The 13,206-nt window shown below is 40.7% G+C and overlaps 1 protein-coding gene and 1 long non-coding RNA gene across 2 annotated transcripts in view; one reads left to right on the forward strand and one right to left on the reverse strand.

Annotated features, from left to right (window-relative positions):
- The window catches only part of GNAS (GNAS complex locus), a 123,227-nt gene that overhangs the window by 60,099 nt on the left and 49,922 nt on the right, over positions 1 to 13,206 (reverse strand). The gene's annotated exons all lie outside the window — the stretch shown is intronic.
- Positions 9,323 to 13,206, forward strand: part of LOC140066078 (uncharacterized) — a 26,072-nt gene continuing 22,188 nt past the window's right edge. Inside the window, exons 1-2 of the long non-coding RNA XR_011848102.1 lie at positions 9,323 to 9,430; positions 12,047 to 12,146. This is a non-coding gene — a long non-coding RNA (uncharacterized lncRNA). The remainder of the gene's footprint in view (positions 9,431 to 12,046; positions 12,147 to 13,206) is intronic.

The raw sequence follows: 13,206 nt of genomic DNA on the forward strand, positions 1-13,206 counted from the left end.
TCACACTTTGTGTTCATATTCCTCTGTTCTAATGAAAACGTTTTACATATAAAAATATTCATTAATTTCAGCACTGCAAAAATGTTATAAAATGCAGAATTAATGAAAAATAGAGGAAAACTCATTTCAAGCTTATGTCTAAAGTGTTATCCAACCCAGATCAGCTCCAGATTTACCCCAACTACTGGGTTGGACTCAAGGACAGAGAACCCACCAGTAGAATAGATTTCGGGGTCCTACCCACTGATACATGAGAATAGTAAATACACAGTTTTAGGCCACGCTGAAACAATGCATTTGAATTACTTTTTGAAAAGCACTGCAAATGCATTAAGCACAAAACTGCAGTTTTGCTCATGGTAGACGTGCCCTACTAAGAAGTTCCTTTTATAATAATGATAATAATAATAATCTTTATTTATATAGCGCCATCATATTTACAAATCATAGGGGACAAATACAAATATAATAAAACATGACAGAGCACAAACATTCGTATGGAACAAGAGGATTGAGGTCCCTGCTCGCAAGAGCTTACAGTTTATGAGAAAGAGTGGGGAGACACGAGGTAAAAGAATATATAATGGTCAAGCCATTCTTCTTAAGGGAATAGAACAAAATATAATAAATGGAATTGCTGTCGCTTGAACCAATCATCAGCCGTCATCTTATATACAAGGTCCAGGGTGAATGGGACCGCAGAGAAGTCTGGTGCCTGCTGGTTGCTGGATAACAGATGGGAGGAGGACACAGGACGGGTTAGTAGAAGAGTTAAAACTTCATGCAGTTAATGAGTGTTATAGGCTTGCCTAAAGAAATGAGTTTTAAGAGCATGTTTGAAACTTTGGAGGTTAGGTATTAGTCTGATAGTCCGGGGCAGAGCATTCCATAGAATTGGTGCAGCTCTAGAGAAGTCTTGGAGATGCGAGTGGGAGGTCCGCACTAGGGTAGAGGTTAATCTAAGATCACTGGCAGATCTAAGAGCACGAGTTGGGCGATAGACTGAGATTAGAGAGGAGAGGTAGGGGGGTGTAGCATTATACAGAGCTTTGTGGATGAGGGTTATTATTTTAAACTGTATTCGAAAGGAGAATGGCAGCCAGTGCAGCGACTGGCATGAACTGGAGGCATCCGTGTAGCGTTTAGTCTGAAAGATGAGCTTGGCTGCTGCATTAAGAATCGATTGCAGAGGAGAGAGTTTGGTGAGTGGAAGACCGGTTAGTAGAGTTACAGTAGTCTAGACGAGAGTGAATCAGAGCAACAGTTAGCATTTTACAGGTTTCACATGTGAGAAACGGCCGGATTCTGGAGATGTTTCTTAGATGCATCCGGCAAGAGCGAGCAAGAGATTGAATGTGTGGCTCAAAGGAGAGGTCGGAGTCCAGCACAACCCCAAGACAGCGGGCCTGCTGCCTTGGGGTTATGGTGACCCCACAGACTGATCTGGAGAGGTTAGGATAGGCTCTGTTAGTGGATGGTGGAAAGACAAGAAGTTCGGTCTTAGAAAGATTAAGTTTCAGGAAGAGAGAAGACATGATGTTAGAGACAGCAGAGAGACATTCACTAGTGTTCTGGATTAAGGCAGGGGTGATGTTACGTGCTGAGGTATACAGCTGGGTGCCATCAGCATAAAGATGATATTGAAAACCAAATCTGCTGATGGTTTGTCCAATGGGGGCAGTATAGAGGGAGAATAGAAGAGGACCTAGAACTCAGACCTGAGGAACCCCGACAGAGAGAGGAACAGAAGAAGAGAGAGATCCAGAAAAGAAGACACTGAAAGAGCAGTCAGAGAGATAGGAGGAAAACCAAGAGAGTGCAGTGTCCTTCAGGCCAATGGAGCGAAGCATCCTGAGGAGGAGCTGGTGGTCCACAGTATCGAACGCTGCCGAGAGATCCAGAAGAATGAGGAGAGAATAATCCCCCTTGGATTTATTATAACTCTATACACAATATAGGGTTCTGAAAATTATGCTAATTAGACTGGGGTGCTCAGGCTACATCACCGCAGCACCTCATCCTTTAATTTATTCACTTCCCCACTCCAATACAAGTCCCGCCCATCCACAGTGCATAGAGCAGGTGGGACTTGTATCAGAAAAGGGGGAGTGAATAAATTAAAAGACAAGGCGCTCTGGTGTCGTAATGCATAAAGCACAATTTAGTTGCATCTCGTAAATATGGACTTAAGGTCTAAAGGCTAATGTGGTCTCTCATCTCCCCCTCATATTTTGACCCCTCTCGTATTGACCTCTCGTATTTTGACCCCTCTTGTATTGTGGCGCATTGTGATTTTCCACTCATAGTTTGGCCTTTAACCCCCCAACATATTGTGGCTCCTCATCTCTCCCTCATATAGTGGTCTCATCATCTCTCCCTAATATTATGGCCCCTCATATCACTCCATGTCCACCTCATATTGTGGGTCTTCATCTTATCTTCATATTGCAAACTGGTAGGTCTACATTTAGAAATGTAATAGAAGTACAATATATATTTTACAATGCATTGTATTATATGAATCACCAAATGAGTGCATTCTAAGGAAACATATAGAAATATTTCAAATCATCACATATATAAACAATAAACATATTTTATAACCGCTTATTAAAATAAAAAAAAATATGTAGCCCAAATAATTGATGCCATCGCAAAATCAAAATCTTTTTCTGGCATCAAAAGACAATGGCCCAGATATATCATTGTGTCTGTGCCAGTTTTTTTCACTAAACTAAAAAGAAAGTTTATAATGTATTTATTAAGTGTTTGCTACATAATTGTGTCTTATCTGCATTTTATCCGATACTTTTGAAAACTATGCACTTAAAAGGACGTGGGTTCCTAGTTTGCGCCACATTTATTACTTTGCCTCGAAAAAAATTGTATTGCATGCTGTATAATTAAAGTGCACAAAAAATAAAAAAGTACAACAGTGTGCACGCTTTGCATAGTAAGGGAAACTGCTTGATGAATTTGGGCCAATGTAATAAAAATTGATCAACGTGTCAAACATTCCCCAAATTGGGATCAGAAAAAAACAATACCCTTGTAGAAATATAAAAAGTTTAGGAGTGTCAGAATTTGGCCATAAACAAAATATATTTGGCTTTGAAAAGTTTTTTTAAAGGTATTAAAATAAAATAAATATATAAATGGGGTATCAGCTATATCATACTGAACCATAGTATAAGTGTACCCTGTTAACACTGTTAAAACAAAACCATAAAAAGGGATAATGTCAATTTCACCATACTCAATTTTTTTTTCAAAACTTTCCAGTACATGACATATTACATGATTCCATTAGATAGGTAAAATTTGCCCTACACTTCTCAGTGAATAGTAAGATAAAAAGTTATGGCTTTTAAAAGATGGGATATAAAACAAGCTGAAAAAAGCTTAATTGTGTATGCACTAAAGGGAGGATGGTTTAAAGAATATATTAAAATATTAAAGAACATTTTTTATTACTCTATCGATAGAGCTTCACAAGGGTTTGTAGAAAGATTAGTTGTAGTACAATTTTTTATTTTTTTTTTGGTAGTCGAAAAACATTCTGTTCTTTTTTTAATGAATTTTTTTACAGAATTTACTATGTGGCTTACACAATGTAGTAATTCAATACTTTGGGTTGTTAGGAACATGTTGATACAGGGTTATATGTAGTTTTGAACTACACTACACTGTTTTGTTGTTTTACTGCTTACACTTTATTAAAGTATCTTGAACTTTTTTTTACTATGATCACAATGTGATCAGATCACTTGATAAAAATCTCTGACACACTCTGTATACTAGAGCATTACTGTTTGTTTGCTTCTGACACAGCCAATAAGCACAAAACTATGACAGGGCTTAGAACTTTATTAGGTCTCTTTTTCCAATATAATTCATTGGTGCCCTGCATGCCTTGGGATCACATTGCTTGACACAAATGTTGTGATTTAAGAAAGCTCTTTTAATTTTACCTAACCACCTAGAGGTTATGGGTGCTATTGACCCGCTGAATCTAAAGGGTTATTGAAGTATCAGTACTGCATCATTGCTCCTAATTATTCAATTTTACCACTATTGAAAAGAATCAGGGAATTTACATGACCAACAGGCAATGAAATGAAGGTGTCAAAGAAATAAAAATTTACAAAAATAAAACTAGCCCTTATATGACAACCATATTCTTATAATAAACACTAAATCCTTTCCATCCAATAATTCAGAAATTCAGGAAAGCACAGCATCTGTTTCCAACAAGGAAGTTGGTCATTAGGCATCTAATATGGTATCATAGTATAGTATCATAGTATATAAGGCTGGAAGGAGACGCAAGTCCATCAAGTCCAACCTTTAAGAATTAAATAAATGTTTTATCCCCATAACCCGTGATATTTTTTCTCTCCAGAAAGTCTTCCAGTTCTCTCTTGAACATGTACATAGAGTCCGCCATAACAACCTCCTGCGGCAGAGAGTTCCATAGTCTCAGTGCTCTTACAGTAAAGAACCTTTGTCTATGGTGATGGTAAAATCGCCTCTCCTCTAGGCGTAGAGGATGCCCCCTTGTCCTGGTCACAGGCCAAGGTATAAAAAGATCTTTGGAGAGATCCTTGTACTGTCCGTTCAGGTATTTGTACATTGTAATGAGGTCTCCCCTCAGCCGTCTTTTTTCTAAACTGAATAATCCCAAATTTTTTAATCTGTCAGTGTATTCTAGTTCCCCCATTCCCCTAATAATCCTGGTTGCTCTCCTCTGCACCCGTTCCAGCTCTACTATATCCTTTTTATACACTGGTGCCCAAAACTGTACACAATATTCCATGTGTGGTCTGACCAGGGATTTGTATAAGGGCAAAACTATGTCTTTATCATGAGAATCTATTCCTCTCTTGATACATCCCATTATTTTATTTGCTTTAGCAGCAGCCGCCTGGCTCTGGTCACTAAAATTAAGTTTACCATCCACCAATACCCCCAAGTCCTTTTCAGCTTCAGTTTTACTAAGTAATTGACCGTTTAGAACATAATTATACTTTTTGTTTCCATGGCCCAAGTGCATAACTTTACATTTATCTACATTAAACCTCATCAACCATTTCTCTGCCCATCCCTCAAGCTTCCACAAATCCCTCTGTAATGCTAAACTATCGACCTCAGTATTTATTACTTTACACAGCTTAGTATCATCTGCAAATATTGAAACTTGACTGTGTAAACCCACTACAAGGTCATTAATAAAAATATTAAAAAGAAGTGGCCCCAATACTGACCCCTGTGGCACTCCACTGGTAACATCAACCCAATCTGAGAATGTGCCATTAATGACCACCCTATGTTTTCTATCACTAAGCCAATTACTTACCCAAATACACAGATTTTCTCCTATTCCCAGCAGTCTCATTTTATATACCTTTTATGTGGCACGGTGTCAAATGCCTTTGAAAAGTCCAGATATACAACATCCACAGCGTCCCCCAGATCCAGTCTTGAACTTACCTCCTCGTACAAACCAATCAGATTAGTCTGACAGGACCGATCTCTCATAAACCCATGCTGACGCTGGGTTATAAGGTTGTGCACAGTGAGATACTCCAGGATAGCATCTCTAATAAACCCCTCAAATATTTTCCCCACCACAGCAGTTAGACTCACGGGTCTGTAGTTTCCAGGATCACTATTTGATCCTTTTTTGTATATTGGTACCACATTTGCTATGCGCCATTCCTGTGGAACATAACCAGTCCTCAGTGAATCTTCAAATATTAAAAATAATGGTTTGTCTATCACCGTACATAATTCATGCAGAACCCGGGGGTGTATGCCATCTGGCCCAGGTGATTTATCTATCTTAGTGGTTGCGAGGCGGCGCCGTACCTCTTCCTGGGTTAAACTGTTGACATTATAAAAAGAATTTACATTATTCCTCTTTGTGTGTTCCACCAGGGGATTTTCCTGGGTAAAGACAGTTGAGAAGGCGACATTCAGTAGATTGGCCCTTTCCTCATCTCCTTCCACCATGACCCCCATGTTATTTCTAAGGGGACCCACACTCTCTGTTTTTAGTTTCTTATCATTTATATACTTGAAAAATAATTTGGGATTATTTTTGCTCTCCCTGGCAATATTTCTCTCAGTCTCTATTTTTGCGGCCTTTATCTGCTTTTTACAGGATTTATTTTTCTCTCTATAATCCTCTAATGCCTCATCGCTACCTTCACGTTTTAGCACCTTAAACGCCTTATCTTTCTCGCTTATTGCTTTCCTTACAAGACTAGTTAGCCACATTGGGTTTTTCTTGTTCCTTTTATGCTTTTTCCCATAAGGTATGTGTTTCTCACAGGACTTTTTTTTGGGGGGCTTTTGTCTTTGAGAACATTATCCCAGTCTATGCCTTTAAGGTCTTCCCTTAGTTGCTGAAAATTTGCCCTCCTGAAGTTTAGAGTGTTGGTTGCCCCTTCACTAACGCTCTTAGTAAAGCCTAATACAAAATCAATGATATTATGATCACTATTCCCCAGGTTCCCCCCAACCTGTAGTTTTGATACCCTATCAGGTCTGTTGGTCAGGATAAGGTCCAGCAGTGCCCCCCCTCTTGTTGGCTCCAGGACTAGTTGCGACAGGTAATTGTCTTTTGTTGTTGACAAGAACCTGCTGCCTTTGAAGGACCTGCAGGTTTCTGCCCCCCAGTCGATATCTGGGTAATTGAAGTCCCCCATGATAAGTACTTCACCTTGCTTTGAAGCCGCATCCATTTCACTTATCAGCATTTCCTCTGCTACCTCCATTATATTTGGAGCCTTATAGCAAACCCCTAGTAATATTTTATTATTCTTTTTCCCTCCTCTTATCTCAACCCATAGGGACTCCACATTTGCGTTACTGATGTCATCTCGCAGGACGGGCTTGAGGCAAGAATTCACATATAAACAAACCCCTCCCCCTTTTTTATTTATACGATCCTTTCTAAAAAGACTATAACCATCTATAGTAACAGCCCAGTCATAGCTACTGTCCAGCCATGTCTCGCTGATACCCACTATATCATATTTCCGCTCCAACATCAAGAGTTCCAGTTCCTCCATTTTGTTTGTGAGGCTTCTGGCATTTGTGTACATACACTTTATATGGTTTTCCCTGTCCGTATTCCTTTTGTCCTTATTCCCCAATCTCATTCCAGCCCCCCTTCCTCCCCCATGGACTATGACTCTTCCCAGCTCTCTATGTACACTGTCTATTTGCCCTGCACAAGTGTAGTTGCCCTCCCCCCAGGTCTCTAGTTTAAACACTCCTCCAACCTTCTAGCCATTTTTTCCCCTAAAACAGCGGCCCCCTCCCCATTTAGGTGCAGCCCATCCCTACTGTAGAGCCTGTAGCCGACAGAAAAGTCAGTCCAGTTCTCCATGAACCCAAAACCCTCCTTCCTACACCAACTTCTGAGCCACTTATTTACCTCCTTGATCTCCCGCTGCCTTTCTGGTGTGGCACGTGGTACAGGCAGTATTTCGGAGAAAATTACCTTTGAGGTCCTTGCCCTGAGCTTATGGCCTAAATCTCTGAAATCATTTTTAAGGACCTTCCACCTGCCTCTTACTTTGTCATTAGTGCCAATGTGGACCATGACCGCTGGTTCCTCACCAGCCCCTCCCAGTAATCCGTCAACCCGATCCGCAACATGCCGAACCCGAGCACCCGGCAAACTGTTCGGTATGCACGGTCTTTGTGACAGATTGCCCTGTGTGTTCCCCTAATAATCGAATCTCCCACTACCAGCACCTGTCTGACTTTGCCTGTGCTCCCATTACCCTTCTTACTGGAGCAGACATTCCCCTGGTTACTAGCGGCCATGTCTTTCTGCAGCATTGCTACCCCAGAGCTGATATCCCCCTCATCCGCCAGCCTGGCAAACTTATTGGGGTGCACCAGATCAGGACTAGACTCCCTACAACTCTTCCCTCTACCCCGCCTTCTACATGTTACCCAACTAGCTGCCCCCTCACTCTGCACCTTCATACTTCCCTCCCCACACCCATCTTCCCCAGAGAGTTTGTGCTCCAGGAGCAGCAAACTTCGTTCCACATTATCAATTGCCCGCAGCCTTGAAACTTTAGATCCAGAATCTGGGCTTCCAGATGAGCAATTTTCACACACCCCACACAGCAGTATTCCCCCTCGAACGGCTGTTCAAGGAAAGCATACATGGCACAGGATGTACACCGTGTAGCAATGCCACTTATGGAGTCCATTATTCTAATGGGGATTACACAGATTATGCACAGAAAGAAGAATCTACAGTCAGAGTAACACAAAACACAGCAGTTACCTGTTAAAGCCCCTCAAACTTAAAGGGGTATTCCAGGAATCAGCATAATTCATATACAAGTGGGCACTCAAAATATAAGCTAATGTGTAATTAGTTGTTATTTAAAATTTTGATGACAATGCTGATGACATACACTGTAATGAAGAATTAAAATGCTACTGGCACTTTAATCAGTCCGTTAATTTCCTCCGCGCGGTCCATTGCAGGACAGAAGATGGCCGCTGGTCACATGTCCACATCACATGTCCTGTACCTGCCTGGGCAGGTCATGTGATCACCACTACATTTGGCTGTTGTCGGTTGGTTGCAGTGCATCCTGTATGGCCAGTGTTTTGGTGATGGCAGTTACACATCATTACTATGGTAACAGAGCAAGAAAACCTGTTACATCATCACTGGGAGCAGAGCATAAGAGGGAGGAGGAGTTACTGAGAACTAAAGGATCATGGAACTTGTAGTTTCCAGTGGCGGCCATCTTAGTGATAACTCCACCTACTTAAGAGAGGCCATAAATTTTGTAAATCATAAAATCAAATTATTTAAGCTCCGTTTTGTGACTAATGACATTGAGTATTGTTGTATTCATTTATTTATATCATCATGGGTTTTTGTGTCAGACGTTCATATTCCTGGAATACCCCTTTAAGTCCCTTAAACCTAAGTCACACTTAAGACACTGCACACACTTGGGATCAATGCACACTCGCCGCCAAGCTCACACACTCGCTTTTCTGATGCTTTTTTTAAATGTTATCTGCCACAAAAATCTGCAGAGCTCACTGCAACAAGATCTGGATGCAAACCGGAGAATAACTGAGTAAAAAGAACTGATCAATATACAGACATACAGCGCATACCCAAATGCCTTAAGCTTTTATACCTCCAGCACCAGCCACTGAGGGCAGTCATCTGATCCTACCCAAACCTTTAGGATTTGCTGTGTTTCATGTAACAATAATGGCCTCATTACTTACTTTCTGACCACTATTCTTATGTTTGTAGGCTAGAAAGACAAGACATCCTACTAAATACACGGGACTGGAAACCTCCATGAAAATCAGCTGGCATTATATGGATACCCCTGGTGTGTTAGAGGTATCTTTGGTCTTCCAAGCTGTAAGTATTTGGTCTTTGTTACTGTTGTTTTTAAACTCTACTTAGTGTTTAGACTGCTGGAGCCATTTATCTGCAGTGGACACAGAACACTATCAGGACAAAGCTAAGAAACAATTATTTATATAACTGTTTTAGGAAAGCAATCTGTAGCCTTGACGCTAGCACCTTCATGCACACTGACTGAGGGTTATACAGTTTATGGAGTAACATTTTTTTAGTCCAGTTAATAAGACTCTGTTCACATAATACATCTTTGCTGCATCTATTAAGAAACATATTTACAGAATTGGGCAAATGTTACAGTTTATTGAACTGGATTTTGAGAAACCTTCTCACATAATACAGTGTTTAGAGATGGCTATATTATTCATGTTTTTGGTGGTGGATGTACTGCTTTGTAAGTATTATATACTATAGGCAGTCCCCGGGTTAAACTTTTTTAAATTTTGCCCCAGTGGCAATTGGAGTTTCAAAATTGCACCCTTGGACCATAGTAAAGCATCCAGAGAGCTTCACCAGAGGTCACAGTGGGTAGAGGGGTCCGTCATTTAACTAGGGGTCGTCTGTAAGTCGGGTGTCTTGAAGTAGGGGTCCGTCTGTATGGTATAATTTCATTTTATTTTTGTCATAGTTTGGGTTGTATGTGTGTTCCATGTACAGATTATAATATAAGTGCATTATGATCACTTCCACACACAGGGGGACATTTATCATACGCTTGTGCCCTCCTCTGCATATTCGCAGTGGGATACATCAAGAGGCTTCCATCTCTTGATGTATCGGGCAGCGTTTATTCTACACGAGGCAGATATATTATGATCATGCCCAGTGGTCGGTCATGTTGGCATATTTCTATAGAAAAGGAGGCCACCAAAGGCAATCTTCATAAGGAGACTGAATACCTTCCTGACTATGGACTGTTAACAACAGAACTGCCAAGTGACCAGGTCAACATGGAAGGTGCAATGTTATCCAATGAAAAAAATGTTTATTTGAACCAAGACAGCTAACTTTATTATTGCATGGCTATGTCTAATGCGTGTAATTTTTAACATTTATGATATGCAAAAGAGAAGATATAGATATTTAAATTCAGGATGGATAGGTTCCAAGTATACACAGTAGACAAGGAGTTAAGTTTTACTAACATTGTGATTGCAATGATTGCACAGGTTCGGGCAGGTCTCCATCGTTTTATGTTTAATATATATTTACTATGACACTGCAGGTTGGTCACAGCTACTAATAAAACACAGGTAACACTGAGGGAAGCCAAATGCTATATATAGAATGTGCCATTAAATACCTATGCCACTCCCGCAATAACTGACCTACTTAAACAAATAGTACTTCATTCCAATGTAGTGTTGTTATGGCTAAGCATAAATAAATACAATGCCGTTGTTACAAAGCCATGACACATTGAAGGCACCATCAAGTTGGCATTCCAATGAGATTACATAGTCCAGTGTGTACCCTTACCTTGGGATATTAGAAATGGACTATTAGACTCCATAGAGATGAATGGGGCAGCCTGGTCTCGGTGGTGCTACGAGTACATCAGACCCCCGTTCTAGTGATTTGTGGGTGTCCTATCACTGAGACGCCCACCAATCAGCAACTTGCTTTGTGGGAAAACCCTTATAACTGTAATTTTGGGTCATTTTATATGTAATGCTCTCCTCAAGTAAAACTGAATATGATGTATGGCAAGGCAACAGTTTTTTTGTGCAATTTAAGCATTTTGCTTAGCAAATCTCTTCAGCTCTCTACACAAATAGCACATGTGACTTAATAGCTTAACCTTTTTAATACTCATTCCCTAATTATAAAATCTGATTTGATAATGAACAGTACTGGCTGTACTGTAAGAGCAGAGTGCAGATAATGATGATGACTCAAAGTAGTTTGGTGGTAGGGAGCCAGGCATACTTTTATAAACTTTTAAAAGTGAGTTGAACTGGTAAAGTTAAGTATAAGAGCAGAATGGAAATTAGTATTAAAAAGCCTATGGGAACCGGTCATTAGGTAAAAATGTAAAATCCTGATGACAGGTTCATTTTAAAGGTTCCATTTAAAAAAAAATGAAATTCCCAGATATATTTCAAGAAATTTCTGTGTATACTTTCCCCTAGTATCACATAAGGTGAGAGGGCTTTTTACTTGCTGTTACCTAGACAGCACTGTTTATATGAATGGAGTTTTTACACTGTAGGATGACTCAATATGAGCAAATCATCTCTGAATGCTGTGTTTTCTAGTACTAGTCAAGACATACATGGTAGTATATTCAGCAACTCAGTATCAGAAGCCCCACTTGCAACCCATATGGTACCTATATAATACCCATTATCACACCATACAGAAATTATGTGGAACTAATAAGGTACGCACAGGCAATATGAAAATAGATGAAAGCGCATTCACCACCACTATGAAACTATATGTGCTATTAACATGGATCTCATGATTCATACACATTAGCATGTGGTCCAAAATGGGTACTATACAGAACACAAATGCAGTTTATATATCTGCATCAAATGCAATTGATACAGATATTTATACTTCTGTGCATGATACCTAAAGCAGCACTGTATATTGTTTATTTTCTAGGAAAAAGGCGGCACACAAGTCTCATGAGCACAGAAAAGATAGCAAGACTAATGAAGCAGAAGTGGAACCAAGGTCATGGGCAATGGAAAGGGTGTTTGAGGTCACTTTTATAAGGAAACTATAACAATTTACTGTTTATTACATAGTTTGTATGCTTCAAGATGGAGAAGTAACAGGAGACTCATATACTTATTACACAGAAGAGTACCATCTATACTTGAGTATAAGCTGACTCAAATATAAGTTGAGGTATAGGCCTAAAGTGGTAAATGCATTGGAAACTGATAAGCTCAAGGACTGGCCCACCTTCTGTTGTACATATTTGTGAAGGGCTGGTACTGCCTTTTCGGAAAAGAAATTTTGGCTTGGAACTCTCCACCTCAGTTTGGCACAAGCCATTAGTTCTTTTAAGGGTGCAGAGTCCACAACTTGGAAAGGGAGGGACTGCAGTACCAACAACTTGGATAGGAGCACGGTCAGCTTCTGCACCTTAGGATGGCTGGACGCATACAGTTGTCTCTTTGTAATCACCTCACTCAATGACTGCTGGCAACATGCGTAATGAGGAGCAGAAGCATCTGGTCCGGGAGGTGATGTCAAAGACAAACAGCTCCCTTCTCCATTGGATGGTGACGCTGCAAGGCAAGTGTTAACGCAGTGCCTTGGTGCAAACGTTTGCTCCCTGGCCACGCTTTACTTTCTGCCCGCAGATTCGACATATACACACGCTTGGCTCCTATGGTGTCTTAACAAAAACTGCCACACTGCTGAGATGGTGATTTTACCGCCAACACTCTGCACTACCGCTGCCGCTGCCTCGCTGAGCCCCTGTGCCACTGCTTTCTTGGACCTGCAAATCAGAATTTGTACCCGCAACCATTTGGCTCCCGTCCTCACACTGCTGCCACCCTGCTGACTCATGGCCACAGTATTGACTTGCTGCCTGTTCCTCTGCCTAACGCGCAAGCTGATACTCTCTTTGCCTGACGATGATGAATCCCTTACTACACCCAGCTCCCAAGTGTGATCGGCTACATCACTTTGCGTTTCCCTGTCACTGCTATTCTCCTCAACTGTGTCAGTATGCACATCCTGCCTACTGCATGAAGCAGCGGATGTCTGCCCCACCTCTTCACTGCCAAGCAGCTGCTGACTGTCCT

The sequence above is a fragment of the Engystomops pustulosus genome, chromosome 6 (assembly GCF_040894005.1).
Source record: "Engystomops pustulosus chromosome 6, aEngPut4.maternal, whole genome shotgun sequence".
In the NCBI taxonomy this organism is placed as follows: Eukaryota; Metazoa; Chordata; class Amphibia; order Anura; family Leptodactylidae; genus Engystomops; species Engystomops pustulosus.